General features: G+C 32.5%; 1 non-coding gene across 1 annotated transcript; it reads left to right on the top strand.

Moving 5' to 3' along the window:
* The first annotated feature begins 17033 nt into the window (after window positions 1–17033).
* On the top strand, window positions 17034–17105 carry Trnat-ugu. Its single transcript has one exon. It is a non-coding gene; the product is annotated as a tRNA-Thr (tRNA).
* Window positions 17106–18029: the final 924 nt, after the last annotated feature.

Genomic DNA, 18029 nt, shown 5'->3' with positions numbered 1-18029 from the left:
TCACTTCATTCAACTCAATTCAACTAAAGTTGTCCGTCTGTTCATTTGTCAACCTGCGGGTCTGTATAACTTTGTAGTGTTTTCTGTAAATTATCTCCCGTTAGCGGAAAATAGAAGATATCGCCTACAAACTTGCAAAAGAATTTAGAAGAGATTTCAACTTTTTCAAGGACACGTCTACAACGCCCACATGCCTATACGACGAGAACTTCTATTTTAAAATTACCAAAACTCATCTGCTCCCACTCTATATTATAGAGCATGAAAATGTAGTTCTTTTACTTTTTTTTGTCTCTTTTAGGATAACGTTGATGGGTATAAAAGATTCGCTCACGACCGAATATAATTTTCTTTCTCACTAACCAAATGACCTACGTTCGAAGTAGTGACTTTAACATATTGCTATTTTTATGGCTAATCATAAATTCGTCATTTTAAGCATTTACCGGATGAAATAGTAACCAATTTACTTGAAAGAAAAAACCAAATTCAACGGCAATCCATTCGACCGGCTATCCGTTAATCCAAGAAAAGTTAATTTTCTTGTAGTGAATCTGTAGCTGACTGACAAAACTAAAGCAAGTTTTACTTTCAATGCATTTCTGAAATACTTTACATTTTAGATATAAATATATAGTTCTTTAAGAGATTCTTGAGAAGAAGAGCAAACGTTTTAATAATAGCCAGTGATCCGAGAGGTCATTGAGATTGCATTAGCGTGAATAGCGAAATTGATGTGGCTATCACTACAACAACGTGAATATTATATTGCTGCGAAAGTTATGCGTCTATTCTTCATTTATTGCTTTCTTCTATATATTTTCAAAGTTGAAGAACTGGACTGTTTCATCGAGTAAAACCTTTAGATGCCGTTGATTAAAGCAAAGTACACTCTGTGACCATTATATAATAATTTTTTAAATACAACACAGCTCTTAAATCATATTTAGTTTTATTTAAAATCGTAAATCATACATACATCATACGTGGTTTCACGTAATAAGCAACAAATTACGGTAAACTTGTAGAAGGTTTAAAAACATTGTAGGTATAGCCTCCTTTTTTCTTTCTTGGCATATACGGAAAATTAACTAAAAACACTATGGTGGAGTATGGCTCACTTTTAAATACCCTATATCACACACATCCTGCAGATATTCATATAGCGATTGCTCAAAATGAAGCGTTGTGTAGGGGATGTGGTCGGAAAACTTGGTCCGATCCTAACCATTTTCAGTAGCACATCAACTGCATCAAAAAATCTCACAAATTACGAACTTTAGGTTGAACACATTTTGTGCGTAGACAGATATCAGACGGACGGATAGACGGACAGACAGGCTTAAATCGATTCAGATTATGATTCCGAAACGATGGGTATAATAAGCCTTTCTGCGTGTTACATACGTCCGCACTAACTTAATAAAGTATCACAAGTAGTGTAGGGTATAAAAAAAGTATTTAACTCTCAAACATGTCAATTCACGCAAATTTCATCCAAATAATGAGCGATGGGCCTGCATGCGTCCGGGAAAACTTAATATAACCTCAAACGCATACGAGCTACATTTATAACTAAATACATATATATATATATATATACATATGCATATATATATATATACCCATGTAGGCAATCAAAATATGTCAAATTAAATCGAAAAGGAGGTAAATTTTTCAGAAAATTATATTTAACGCTTGGGATCGATTTCTCAGTTATTCTGCTTAGACTGACATTGAGTGTTTTATGAAATTATAAAAACTTACTAAAATACATGAAGAAAAAAAAATTAAAAAAAAAAAAAAACACAGACTCATTCAAATGCAATTTTTTCACTACTTTTCTCATTAAAGTTGAGAAACTCAAGTGTTTTAGTTTGAATTGCTTGTTAACTTTATATGCGTGTGTATGTTAAGTGGATTCTATGCATTATGAGTGTAACCTCTTTAAATTTTAAGAGCCCTGAACTAAGTTGGTCATAGAAAAGTGCTTAAAAAAGAAGTTTAGTATGAAGTTGTGTAGATTTTTGTTTCTTCTTCTTCTTCTGCTTCTTTCCCCCCTCTCTCTCTCTCTCTCTATCTCTCTTTCTCTCTCAAAACCTTTCAACATAAAAAGATAGGGAAAAATTGTATATTTAGGATAAGACACAGTCGGTATAAGTAAGCACTTAGGCATGTATGCTTGCAAATGTTTTATATAATATATGTATGGTAGTTGTGCGTGCGTCTATACTTAACACCAAGTTATTTATTAAAGAGCATAATAATAATAAAGACAACATTTTCGTAAGAAAAAGTTGAAAAGAACATGTAATTATAAGAAAGAAATCCCACTGAGTGAATGCTTAAAGGTAAAAACACGTTTCCTGCTCGCTCACCGGCTCAATGGTTGGCTGTTAGTTAAGATTTAGTTATGGTTTAAACGGAAAATCCATACAAACTTTTACAACATATGTTTGTATGTATGTATGTATGTATGTATGTATGTATGTATGTACAGACATATGCATACAAATACTGTAAAAATACTTGACATGTATAGAAGTGAAAACTGTTTTCCAACTAATAACATTAACAAAATCCAACAATAATAATAATAATAACAACAAGGCGAACAACTGTCAAGTTATTGCAAGACAATGTATTTAGTCTCTAGTCTACATAGACAAGCATTTCCTCTAAATAATTGAGTATTTCATAATTTCTAGTTAATTTGCTTTCGAATCACCCAAGTGAACCTCTAAGACGCTTAAAATTTATAATAATACTAGAACACTGTAATGGTGTCGTCATCTGTCCGAGGGGCGGTGTGTGCACTGACCGTTGTTTAAGTATGTGTTAAAAATATTCTTACATCTGTGTGTTGCTAGTGTTGCTAGTTTTTTAGTTGTCCGATCTAATTAGTGTTGTATCTGTTATTTACAAAGAGAGAAAAAGAACATAACATGCACACACACACACACACACACACACGCACGCACACACATACACCATCCATCATCGGAGCTGTTAGGCTTACAACATATCAGGTTCGTTCGTTGTGCATTCATAATCGTCGTCATAATCATTAAGGTAAACAAGTAGAAAATGTGCAAATGTTTGATAACACGAAACATACTCTCCTTAGGCATACACATACCCGCGTACAGAAAGACTAACGTACATATTTAAAGGTATTTATATTACAAAAAAAAATTTTAGAAAAAAAAAACAAATACCGAAAAGAAAAAAAAAAAACAAAGGAAAAAATATTTTCACACTTTTGCTTTATTTCTTCGCTCAACAACTAGAAAAGTTACTTAAGGCAAATTCTAAGAGTACGTTACTTATCTTTTCATCTTAAAATATTTCTTTCTTTAAGTGTGAGATGGATAAATGTATAACGATTCAAATGTATACACCTGCTGGCTTTTAAATACATCCCCTATGCATATTGTCTGTGTATATAATATCCGGAATTTCTCATCTTAAAAAAGCGCGCAGGCACCTTGTGTGTGTATGCGTGACCATGACAAAGGAATAATCAATCACAGAGAATATATTAAATTTTTAAGATGTGCACATGCAAAACCTAGAGATTCGCTTCAGGCACTTTGTAATGTGCCGGCTATCCATTTGTCGGCTAGCGGAAACGTTTCAGCCGTGTTTGCCTTTGTTTGCAGAACCGCAAGGTTCCTTTCAACGGAAGGGATCCGTTTCCAATCTTTTTTGCCTTTTATTCTCCTCGTGTTTAATGTCAATGTAAAATCAGTTAATGAATTCATTTACAACCAATCGTTTTCCGCTTTTCTGTATGCGCCGTTTTCAGCACATGCTTTAATTTATTTGCGTAAAAAGCTTAATTTTTTAAATATTACGGTTTAGATATTGAAATCTGAAATTTAATTGTTGCTAACATCTATTGATGTTTACAGTGTGTACCTATAACGGTACACGTTTAGTTGTTACCCAGCTCTTTACTTCGTTATAGGTGTACTAGTAAATTTTTTCCGCCGAAATTGGTTGCTTCACAAAACATACCTAACGCGTTTAATATTTTCCCGAATTGTTTAGACATCGGTGCTCGCACGATATAAGGCTCAATTGTAACAAATATTTATTAGTAGTAAATATTAGAAAAATTTCATTATTTAAATGTTTATAATTTTTTGAAAAATATCTGCTCTTTCTTATAAACACAAAGAAATGTTTATTCAAAATTGTTAAACGCATACCCACCACCATGTCTTTCGCAGTCTGCTCCCCAAATTCTTTTATTTGATATCCATACCGCTGGTATTATTAAGAGCAAATTAACAGCGGTGTCTACCATAGTCACTGTTGAATTAACCCATTTTTAGGCAGATAACAGACAGTAGTAGTTCTTATGTCTTGTATGCCTTATGATAAATAAGCATAAAACCAAAAAAATAGTGAAAAAAAAACAATTTAATCACTTGTAACTTTTTGTGGGCATGGCCGATTTTTTCTATTTGTGCATTTGTGAAGAGTGAAATGTTTCGTAAAGTAAATGTGGAAAATTTAAGCTCTCTAACTTTTATAACTTCTCAGTATAGAGCAAAAACCCATAAATTTTTACTAAGAAATACGGTGTGGTGTTCAGCTTATGATCCACTGCGGCTGTCTCTTCTAAATAATTTGACCCATTTTTAATAACAACCTGCATGCAAATACTTCCAATGTTTTTACCAAATTTAAACTCGATACCTTCTTGTTTGCGACCAGGAAAGTACCAACAACAAACACCACATAGACGGACAGACTGGTTTAATCAATGTAGAATTTGATATTGATCAAGATTGTTATAGGGTCTCTGAAGCTTCCCTTTGGGTGTTGCATACCGTATGAAAAAACAAATATGAGTTTACTTCCATCCTACAGTGGTGGGTACAATAATAATGAGATGAAATCCATGATACCTTCTGAAAGGCGAATTTTCTTCCTCATTGCTAACAAAAATTTGTAGGCTAAATATGCTCCAAGAAATTCCATATTCTCTCTATATTGCTTCGTCTTATTCTTTGTGTTGGTATCGAAAGTAAGAAAGGAATTCATTCTCAAAGGAAGGCGTTTACAGATATGAAAAAAAAAAATCACTGAAAAAACGGGAAAGCATTTAGACTCAGCCAATCCCTAAGATGATACCGATAGTTTAGGACAAAAATGTCCAAAGGCAATAATCTTGACCGTACCTTCTTAGCTAGTCTATATAAAGTGCACGCAAACGTATTTTGATTGTACGGGTAAAGCAACATTAAAATCGAAAAGATCGTAAAATAGTTTTTAATAATAATTTTTTTAACAATTTTTTTTACTTTTTAAATAGTATTCATTCAATTCAATATTTTTAAGCGATTATCATAGCCAAGCATTTGAATCCAATTTTCAACAAGCACACACAAACACACACACACACATAGTCAATAAAAAGCTGTAACAGCTGAAGGAAAAAGTGCAAAAGCCAAAGAAAAGAATAATACTTGTATTTATAATTTGTTTCTACCTTTGCTTTCTGGTTTTTGCTTTAATATGTGTAATTGTGTCGGCGCCTGAAGTCTTAAGGTGCGGTGCGGGTTATATTAAAAAGTGACTTATAGCTTAAGCCAATTTATGGCAGAGGGATAATGGTTGAAATTATCCGTTGATGACATAAATTAGATTTACATATGCTCTCTAAACAATAGATGGTATCACGGTTTTGTGATTTATCTCACTTTAATTATCATCTTTATATTGTAAAATGGAAATACGTCCCTAAAGCATAAAAGTTTTCGCGTAGCGTGTCGATGACATTGTCTACGATTCTAGATCTAATTTGTTTTCATTGTTTTTATTATTATTATTATTTTTTTTTTCTTTATTGGAAATATTTCACGATAGTTAAACAATTGTTTCGCTTCTCTTTCTCTCTCTTCCTCTTACTTTTCCTCATGCCGTTGTACTTGTTTAATTTCATTAAATGTTAACAGAACAGTAAAATATAAATTGAAAACATTCAAGTCGTCTGTCTGTTTATTACTGCTAACCATGAAAACAAGCATAAATAAAATATTTGTTGAACTTTTGTTTTGTTTGTTTTTTGTTTAGTTCTTTTTCTTTTTTTTTTTTTTTTTTTTTTTAGAAAGACAAGTATATGTAGAACAAATGTTTATAAATATAATTTTAGTTTCTTACGCTTCGTGCTATTGTTTCATTAAATTATCACTAAGTTATAAGTTCTTTGCCTTTGGAGTGCACTGTACTATCGAATGAGCTTTTTACCTAACGATGAAATAATTGAAGGGATCTTTGATATTCGTAGCCGTTAGTTTAAGTCTATCTTACATAAATTACAACATGATGGTGAATTACCTAATCAACGGTAAACTCTTGTGCTGGAAAATTTCCGTCATATCGAGAAACTGTATCTCTCAGGTTCTGGATTAAAATTTTTTCTAGGTTAGTACGTTGCAATTTCTTGTTAATTGTGAAGAGGCTTGGCAGTTGTAGAATTGCATACTGCTTAATATAAGAAACTGTTGTGTGCTTATTTCAGTACAGCAAGCATTTGTCTTGACCTATTACTTCCGCTTTCCAATTTATTCTGATGCCGTCTGATGCTAAAAGCATAGCAACTTGACCTTTTCAACAATATAGAACGAAAAGGCAGATAGATAGGCGGCGCATGTACAGACATAAAACTGGTTAGGGGAAAAAACGAAGAGATCAGCGATGTGGAGGACCTTAGGCTATGGACGAACGGACATACTAGGTGCCAGACAGACAGCCAGTGTTAGAGAGCGAAAGATTAGGTGTCGAAGCGGCAGATTAACCAAAGAACTGTCAGGCGGATTCGTGGAAGGACTCTCTAATGGGCAGACTGATTCACGGATGAGAAATTGATTCAGGACGGGATTAATTGACGGAGAAAGTAACTACCTTATGCATGGACGGGCTAGTTGATGGGATGGACGGACAGGCTTACGGACAGAGTGACTCAGGGATGACCTAAATCACGGATGGGTTAGCTGACGAACTGATTAGCTAGCGGAAAAAAGATCTGGCTTATGTAGGGATGGATTAGCTGATGGACGGACTGACTCTGGGATAATCTAAATCACGGATGGATTAGCTGACGAACTGATTAGTTAGCGGAGGAAAGATCTTATGTCGGGATGGATTAGATGATGGACGCACCAGTTGACTCATTGCTGGGCTAATTGCCTGATTAGCTGGCGGTCTGTCTGGGTGTTAATCGGACTGCGTTGCATGGTTTGAAATACGAATAGACGGATATCTTGACATGACTAAACAAAGGGAGAATTTCATCTTAATGAAGAACATTTGTGTATACACACGACGAGATCTGTATCTTAATTTTGCCTATGGAATACAAATCTTATAATAATTTTATCTTACCATTCGTTTGCAGATATTAAACACACATTTTATTATATATCAGATAATCTTCAAAACGTAAAGGCTGACTAAACATATTACTCTGCTTGTAACAACCACATAACCTTATAAGGTATTGAATATATAAGTAATTGCGTGCCGAAATTTCATCAGACGTCATATGGAGTTTTCTTTTCTTTTTTTTTTACTTTCTTTCTTTTTACACCTGCGTCCAACACACGGAAGGTGAAAGTGAATGTTGAAACATGTGCAAAGATTTGACGAGCGTATTCAATGAATCCCGTCACCTACATGAAATTTAATTTAATTATATGTTGATTAAGTAAGGAAATGACTTATATTTTTTTATTTGCGAAAAGGAAACAATATATCGCGAACTCACAAAGAGCTATGGACCGCATTCAATGAGAATGCGCTTAAGCGAAATCGTAAGAAAAGCGGTATAAAAGTTATTGTTTATTGGTAGCTTTTGATCTTCGAAATGTTTCTCGTTCTGATATTAAACCAAATCTAAATTCTATTAAGCGACTATCGTGCTGGCAGAAAGCTACCGATAACAAATTATATAATCGGGAAGCAACTTATTCGTGGTATTTAACATAGTTTGGAATGATAAAATGTCTTGCTTTTTACTGCGATTAATATAAACATTATAGATTGTAACGTAGTCCAAAAGATACTGATCCTAAAGGGAACGGTTATTGCGAATGCGAATTTTTGTAAATATAAATTACGAAATTGAAATGGAAAATTGAACATCGCACTCTTCTCCAGGCAAATTATTATATTCTTGTTCACCGCATGACTTCGAGTTAATAAAATATGCCGCCACCTTTTCACGTTACCGAAATCGCAAAGGGTGCGATATTCACAAATTCCCGACATCTTTCTCTCCCTCTCTTTATCCATCTCGATCTTTATCGTTATCTCTATCTCTATCTCTATCTCTATATCTATCTCTATCTCTACCTCCATCTCTATCTCTGTCTCTATCTTTATCTCTATCTCTATCTCTATCTCTGTCTCTATCTCTGTCTCTATCTCTATCTCTGTCTCTATCTCTATCTCTATCTCTATCTCTATCTTTATCTCTATCTCTATCTCTATCTTTATCTCTATCTCTATCTCTGGCTCCATCTCCATTTTTATGTCTTGTTTTATCCTTATCCCTATGTTTGTCTTTGTCTTTGTCACTAACTCTACCTCTAACTCTATCTCTATCTCTGTCTCTATCCCTATCTTTATCTCTAGCGTTTTCTTTTTCTTTACCTTTATCTCTACCTTTATCTTTATTATTATCTTCATTATTTAGCGGACGTAGTGGCAGCGCTGCCCATTGCTTCCACGTTACTTCGAGATGCACCCTTATGAATTTTTGATTCTCTTCATATCTTCCTACCTTTTCTATCCTCGCCTGAGGCTTTTATCGAAGCATGTCTTGCAAAAAATTTACGTATTTCTTCCATATTGCTGATTTCAATTAACAAAACCGCTAAATCCAGAGATCTGAAAAGTCTGCTTTTCAGACATGCCCATGCTGGACGGACGAAAACAATGCTCCACGCATCGTCCTTTATGCCGTGTGTGTTATCTACTCTTAAGTTGAAACGGCACAAATAAGTTGAAGGATTTCCATGATCAGTGAAAAATTGGGTTAGGAAGAAATTAAACTCTCGGTGTTTCCTCCTCATTCACTGCTCTGTGTTTGGGATGAAGATGTAGGCCAATCTTGCTTCAGAGACGTTCTCCGATGGTTATTACCATTCTGTCAATATGCTCTGGCCGAGAGCAGTCTTAAGTCTCCATCTTTCTATCTCTCCCCCCTCTGTCTATCTCACTCTCTCTCCCTCTCTTCATCTATCTCTCATGTGCGATAGATATGAAAGAGATCTAATCAAATTTACTTTAATACAATTTTTGTTCGTTTTTCTCTTTCGCTTAATATATTCATTTATGGAAAATCTCTAATCTTTAGTAAACGGTTACGTGGAAGAAATGGATGACTAAGATTCTTCTTGAATCGAACATAACTTTCTTACTTATATATATATATATATATATTTTTGTTTTTATAGCTTTGCTCTTATTTTTAGTTCACTGTTTTTGGCCAACGTCATGTCGTCATGCCTTGGGTGTGTTTACTTTTAAATATGTACTTCTGAAGACATTAATGTATATATATATATATATAAACGCATATTTATATATACACAAACTTAAGCACACTCATAATTATTTATCTTTATTTATATTTCATTTAACATTCCTTAAAGTTGAATTTTTTCATTTAAATTGAAATGATTATCACGCTTAGTCAATAAAAAGCCCACCTAAAAAAGAAAAAGAAAAAAAAAAAGAAGAAAACATACTTAAGTTGTTTAATCTTCGTAAGTGTGTTTTTGTTTGGGTGTTTTTTCTTCTTTTATTTATTTATTTATTTTTTTTTTTTTATGATCGCTGATTAAATATTAATGAAGAAAAATATAAAAAATGAAAATCGTTTCATCAAGTGTTTGTTGTTGCAATTTTCTTTAATATCTTTCGCAGTAATGAACAGTAGAATAATTTCAAATAATATTTCATACAAACTATATATAGGAAATGATTCTTACAGAACAGACAAACATAAATAGCCAGATTTACTTATATACTTACTATAAATGAATTTCTCTTTAATGAAGTCAAAGTAATTATTTTCTTAGTCAAAGAGCGAATAAATTTTAAAAGATGCATAAATAATGTGGTATTTTGTTGACTTTTACGGTCTACGGTTATGGTGGATACGCCGACTACATATATACTTACATTCGCGGTAAAAAAAATAACTGCAAATTATATATTACTGATCATAAATTCTGTTGAGATTTTCAAAGCAAGCCTAATCGAGTTTGTTTCAATGTTCTATACATTTTTTATAGGCGTATAAGTATTTTCAACCTTTCCGTGGTTATCGAAAGAACATCTTCCTCAAAGAAATACAACATCAACTTGACGCAAATAGGAGAAAAGTTGACGGAGCCCTATAAGGATGACGCTTGGTTGCTTGTTGCATCACAAAGGTTGAGTTTTTTGCCAAAAGGCTATGATTGAGAAAAGTGAGTGTTCCCTGAATAAGCTCTTTCGCAATAGATTATAATAGCATTTAAAAGATGTGCTCACTTTTCGATTCAAGTCGCCAAAACTCATTGGCCTATTCTTGTTTTTACGCAATCTTTAAAAGTGAACTAAACTAAGACGCTTCTCATTTATCATTTCTTCACATGTGAATCTTTGATTGATATTTTCGTTCTTCCTGCTCGAAAGGACTTTTTTATTTTTCTAGGATAGGAAACAAGTGAAGGCGAAATGAATAAATAAAGTCTTGAAGTGAAAAAAAAGACATGCTGCTGTTCTTAAAAGAATTTTACGCCCACAAAAATTAACTAAAGGTTGAGCTTTGTGGGCCAAATATGGCGGTTGTGAACACGCGAAAGGAATTGCAATTCACCTGAACTGACTTCGACTTGGACGATGCCTGGCTTCCATAAGATGCTGGTGTTTTTTTTTCAGAGAATGACTGTGTAATCGCCCAAAATACCTATGTATATTGGGTCCACCAAGATCATGGAAACCAACTTTTTTTAATTCCTTTTGTTTTCTTGCATAAGAGATATTGGATGATATTTTTCTTAACAAGTAACTTTGAGAGTCACTTTAGATGAAATTTCTGCTTGTTCCCAAGTCATTTATTTTGAGAGCACGCCCTACCGTACTTTTCGGACTATAAAACGTACATTTTTATATAGAAATATTGACTTAAATTTTGGATGTGTCCTATGGGCCCGAGATACGAGGAACGTGAGATACGTTAACAATTGTTCAGATGAAAGGTAATACGAACGGTGACATTAACGAGACGAGTGATAGTGCCGAGAGATGAATATTGCTAGCACGAGTTAAAAATAAATAAATATTTTGATCCGTACTCAACATTAAAAGATATTTTGCTAAATATTATTTTATGAATTTGAAGTGCGTCTTATTGTCCGAAAAATACGGTACTTCCAATGTAAAGATCGAACCTTATCACGTTCGACTATCGATTTGCCCTTTGCGGAGCTCAGTTAAATTTGAAAATCGAATTTTGAAAATGGCTTAATTGATTCGATCGATGAAAATGCCATATATCCTTGATTTTGGTGAATAAGATCACGCAATACTTTCTCCAAAATCGATTTATTGAGAAAAAAGTTCAAAAATCATGTAACCTTGAAAAAATGCCAGTGTGAGCTTGGCACAAAAGTCCTGCTGTTTAACTAAAATGGACTTTTTACTTTGGTCTTATGTTCGAAGAATTGACTTTCTTCAATAAACCGCTACCCTATCCCCTTAGATTATTCATATTATTGATGAAATACGAGCAGTGTTAGAGAAGAGGTTTGTTCACATCGAATCATTTCTAAATATAAATGTCATGGATCAATATGTAAAATGAAAGAAAATTTATTTTACAATTTCTAACGATTAAGTTAAAAAAAAAGAAGTACTTATGTAGTGTTCTTATAGACACATACGTATATATCTATACGTGGATATGAAAAACACGGTTTAAGACGTTTTCTACACTTTCGTGCTTTTTATCCCCTACACCACTACGCGGCACGCAAAAGGGTTTGAGATTTACCTTTTATTGTACCGGTCGATTCAAAATCACCTACTGAATCGATCTAAAGTTGTCTGCCAACTTAAAGGCCGTAAGTTTTTAATAATTTCAATGAAATTTACTTCACTAACATGCTTTGGCCCAGGGATGAACGCTTGCGAAAAGCCTTATTTTGAAAAGACCATTACATGAGTGTACTGTAGGGTAAATGGTATACCGTGGCCCACTATAGTGTTTTTAGTTGTTGTGTGTGTGTTTTTTTTTTTCCTTAATTAACCCAGTAGTGCATGATTTACAATTTTTACTAGCGTTTGTTGCTGGCGATAATTTTCACGTTTATGAATTGTTTTCGATTTACGATGATGATAAGTGGACGTTTTTATTACAAAACAGAAAAAAAAAACAAGTGAACATGCTATTTTTTTTATTTTTTTTTTTATAGTACTCAAAGGAAATGTTGTTGATTACGTGAAGACTAAAAAGATAGGAATGAAAAAAGTAAATAAATGTAATTTTTGTATATATTTTTAGAAAGGTGCTTGTGTCGCATTGATTGTGCGCTGTAGTGTTCTAGTTTCACTTGATTGTAAAAGTCATTCAAGTGGTTTCGAAGACAAAGTTTAATTTTACTGTTGATTGATGATGTCGAAGAGATTAAATGGTCAAGTGTTTGATTAGTAACATCGTTCAATTCAAGTCCAGGTTTATTTGTTTCGTTTTTTTTTTTTTTTTTTTTTTTTTTTTTGATAAGAATAGAAAGAATAAACGTACATACATATGTTCGCGTAATTCCGCGATAACCGGTAAATAGAAAATAAAACATACTTGAAATGTAAAGCGGTCGGTCGGTCGACTATCAGAATTTCAATAAAAAATTGATTGTAAATTAATATTTGTTTTGGTTTCATACGGTCTTTTTTTTCTTTTTTTTTTTTTCTTTTTTCTTATAACACTTTTCAAAATAAATAATTGAAAGTAAGCCAATAAGTAAGTGAGTAGAAGTCGTTCTATCTCTCTTTTGCCCCCCTCTTGGGTAGTTAAATAGTTGATTTGTTTGATGTCTTTGTTTTTCTTCTTTTATTTTTCTTTTCAACAAATAAACAAAACAAAACAAAAAAAAAGGTGGGTTCCAAGCATTAGATTAAACTGGTCATATATAAAACAGCAAGTTTAACCGCATTTTATTGTACTTGAATAACTGATTATTTATATACATATGTGTAAAATGCAATAATAACAAATTCTAAAATATTTATTTACTAAGTATTTATACCCTACACAATTTGTAGTACTACGAAAGCAACAGTCAGAATGACTGCGCATAGACTCAAATTTTATTATGTTAATCAATTCAGAATCATTTTCTCAATTGATTCACATTTGTCTATCCGTCCGTACGTCCGTCTTGGTTTCTTTTGTTTTACTCACAGACTGCCAGTTTTGAAATATTTTGATGAAATTTTATGCTCTTTTTTTATATATTTCGGCACAAGAGCGAACGCTATTGAAAACGATTGGGATCAGACCACCTTTTCGACCACTTCCAATATAAGGACCTATATTAAAACATCGTTTAATGAAACAATTTAGCGGGATGTAGGGTATTTAATGATGCGTCGTGGCGGTAAAATATTGCATAGTCCATACACACAGTCCATAGCTCGTATCGGACCAATTTTCAATCATCTCCAATATGAGGCATTATTTTAAAAAACCCTTGAACGAATGACTGTCTTAAGACTTGGTGTAGGGTATTTAATGATGGGTCGCTTTTCATTATAGTGTTTTTACCTGTTTATAATAGCATTGGTTTCGGGCTAGAATTTGTTGTTTGCTTCTAGTTTTATATTTTAAAACTCAATTGATTTACATATATATATGTATGACTACATTTTTTCGAAATAATTATAATGAATTAAAATTTTTATGCTAAGAGATATATTAGTTTATGCTAATTTTCTAAACCGGTGCGAATACAGTAGGAGAAAGCTATTTAGCTTTAGCCAAGGTTGCATGGCTAAATGGGTCAAGACCTTGCACTTACCGATCTAATATGCATTTTGATCAAGAATTATCGGGATCTTCTGCTTAAAATACATTTACTTAAAAAACTACTTTCGTCCTTACTCGATTCCTTAAAAAAAAGTTTAAAAAAATACACTTTAAACGGGTGACTAATTTTTTCCATTTCTATAGCCACATAACCGAGTAGTTAATAGTAGCGACAGCAAAGTAGGTAGGATTTAAGCTTCGTTGTGTTAGCTTATATTTGGCAATGCTTAGGTCATGGTTACATAGAGTGCTTAGTTGTTAAGAGTTGTGCTCTTACCGATCGCGTTCTTTCTCTGTTTTCAGTATTTTCTGACCATCATCGCGTTAACATCCGCTGAGTGATTGGTCATGTAAAGCAAAAAAAAAAAAATTTCTTCAAAAATTCTGATTATTTTACAAGGAAAACCATAGAAAGGCGTCAGTAAGCTTATGGGTCACAATGTAGTGAACCGGAAGAAAAAATATTACCACTGTTTCTAAATTCAACGAGTGAGAGCTATGAACAAATAGAATGTGGGTTAACTTTTCAATTGTTATGATTACATCCAGAAAATGGATTCGATTGCCGATAGCTTTACCAGCCCGGATAATCTTTTGACCGTTAAAAGAAAATATATATATTATAAAAGTCATATATATATATATATATATATATATATAAAAGTCAACATTTCTTTAAAAAGTTACTGAATTTTTTAAACAAGAAAAAACACGAACAAACAACAAACACAACAACACAAATTAAACAAATAAAAACACTTAAGTGCATCACGACCCACCACAATAAAGAAAAAAGTAAATTCTGTGTTCTAATCAAATGATTTCCAAGTTAAGAATTTTATAGCCTAAGATTTTGTAAAGATTGTCGACTGCTGGTGCTGGAAAGCCTTAAAGGACTAGCAGCATTTGAAACAATTTACCCTTTTGCAAAGATATTCGTTTACAGTTTTTTTTATTTTCTTGTTTTGCTTTCTTTTCTCCCTTAAAAAGGCTTTACACTCTGGCATATGTGAATGTCAAAAGGACTGCCCTTTTTAAGTTGACCGCATAGCAGTGTATCAATATAAAATATATAAATAAAATAAAATAAGTAAAACACTATAGTGGATTAGAGCCAATCATTAAGTACCCTACATCACCCCACTGTGGTTCATAGTAATCATTATATGGGAATTGGTCGGGAAAGTGTTCGAAAAAGTGATCCGACCCGACAAAAAAGTTAAGTATACAAAATATCATCAACATAACACAAGAAAACAAAACGGACAGGCAGCTAGACGAACACAAGCTTATAACATCGGTATAATAAAATATGTGTGCATTTCAAGTTCTTGTGAATGTTGCGTACATCCGAGTTAGTCTAGTATACCACAAGTAGTGCAAAGAGTCTAAATTATTTGGGTGCATTTTCTAAGAAAGAATATGAGTAATACTGCAGGGTATAGAAGTGTGATGTCTTCATATGTACTGTCTATAAGCGACTGTATAAATTATCGCACTAAAAGCATACGGAACATTTTCTTTTGAACTTTGAATAAGTGTTTTTCTCTGTGCCAAAAAAAAAGCAATTTGTTGAAAATTCAATTTAACTTCGTTCACTCTTAGGATAACGCTTCTAAATCCTTACCAGTGGAAGCGCTATAATATCGAAAGTCCAAATGATCATGGCAAAAAGTACCCGAATCATCAACACCGACGATAAAGCGGAATATCCATTTCTACTGGGGATAGTGAAAAATGGTTTGTTCCAACCATTACTCAGGAAAGCTATCAATAATGATTGATGCAACTACGACAAAAAAGTGGATCTGATATGCCGAAGATCATGATATCCTGAATGTTCAATAGGAAGAAATTCGGATCACAAGAGCAAAACTTGCTCTGGAAATGTTTGCGGTTCTAATCTGGATCGTCCTGCAGAAAAAAACTTTTTTTGATTAACACGAGTTAGAATAGATGGCTTATTGTTTGCTTAAACGGCACCCAAAAAGGGATTCTTTTAAGGAGAGTCTCAAAATATGAGAGATGGATTTCGAAAAGTAAGTAAGAGCTGGAAAAACGCAGTAGCAAGCGATGGATAATGCTTTAATTAATCTCTTCACTCATCTTGCTTTGAAATAAATGAATTTTTGACCACAATAGAAGGAACCGAACTAATTTATGTTCGAAATATATGTATACATAATAAAGCACATCTTTTGGTGGGATAGTATATATATATATATATATACATATACGCATGTGTCTTTGTGTGTGTGTCATATATATGTATATGTATGTATAGGAATACACAGGCATGCAAACAAATGTATATGTATGCATAAAATAAATTTACATAAATATATATATTTGATGAATTAAATATATACTGAGAATATGGGTGTTTCTTAATTAATTATTTTGTCATGCAAATGTTAAGCTAAACGTATATGATTCAGGTTTTCTTTCAATGAGAAGTGAATGACTGGCATATGTGTAAATATATGTACATATTTATATGTATGCCTGTATTTTTATGAACGGTAATAAATTTTTATATTTTATTTACATAGTTTCTCACGTATAAATTTAGTGTTTTAATTAAAATATTTTAATTGATTCTTACTTTTTTCGTTTGTTTCATTTTCGTGAGTCTAATTTATTTATTCTTTAAATGGTTTTTGTTTTATTACAAACAATTTATTAAATGGGAAATAAATGAATTTTTGTAAGAAAATTTAATTTCAAATTCTATGCACCTTTGTGAATGTCAATGTTTGCTCTCCGTTACCTTGGCTTAATTTGTTTTTATTTTTTTTTTTATTTTATTTTATATAAGTCAATAAGTTACTTATACCAGTTACTATTACCAGTCGCTAACCCCGTTATTAATTATAATTGGCCTTTTTTTACCTTTCGTAATAATTGTTTATTTTTAACATTTGACGAGAACGTGATAGCAGCCTCTTTAGCTCAGTGGCAGAGCACTGGTCTTGTAAACCAGGGGTCGTGAGTTCAATCCTCACAGGAGGCATCTTTTTTTCTTTATTTATACTGGAGGCAGTTATTTTTTTTATTACTTATATTTATAATATTAACAAAATATTGCCCAAAATATATGTGTATGCATATAAACCAAAATAATTGTAGATTTACAAAAAAAAAAAAAACAAAAAAAAAACAAAAAAGAAGAAATACTTCACTTAATCAAGTTTACTTCGATTTTATTGTAAGTGCAATGTGTTCATAATAGGTTTAGGAAAGCAAATCAACAATAACTGAAACAGACCCAGTAAAGTCAAAGGCTATTAGCAAATTAAGTATAATTGTTAGACATAAATTTTGAACTCAACTATGCTATGCACACACACACACACACGCACGCATACCCAAGCATACACATATTGAAGCAATCGCTTTAAACGTTCTTTAATAAAAAGAATAAAGAAAAACATTCATGTCTAAAAGTTATTATCGTTCAAAGATAGAGAGCACATGGGAACCCAATGCGAAGAATTGGATCATTTATTGTATTTTATATGGCACATTACTAATGTATATGTATGCCTGTGTATGTGTGTGTATGTTTACTGCATGTGATATGAAAAATGATTTACACTAAAACCCACATGACTATAATGACACAAATATACTCAACGAAAGTACGTTTGCGATATTATTGTTATATCTCCATATGTCTCCCATAAATATATATATATATGAACATATATATATATATATATATATATATATAGCATGTAGGCATGCGATGTGTGTGAATGAGTAGGTCTGGGAAAGTAATAAAACTATGAGGCGCAAGCAAGTAAATTCAGAATTATTGAGTTTATGCATAATTCTGCGTTAAAAAATTGCAAGACATGTATGTAATCCTTCTAAAAATACAACCCGATTTATCCTATAATGCATAACGATAGTTATATATGTTTGCCATCATCAA

This window comes from Glossina fuscipes, unplaced genomic scaffold (assembly GCF_014805625.2).
Source record: "Glossina fuscipes isolate IAEA_lab_2018 unplaced genomic scaffold, Yale_Gfus_2 114, whole genome shotgun sequence".
Taxonomy (NCBI): Eukaryota; Metazoa; Arthropoda; class Insecta; order Diptera; family Glossinidae; genus Glossina; species Glossina fuscipes.
This window is presented reverse-complemented; position numbering and strand designations above follow the sequence as displayed.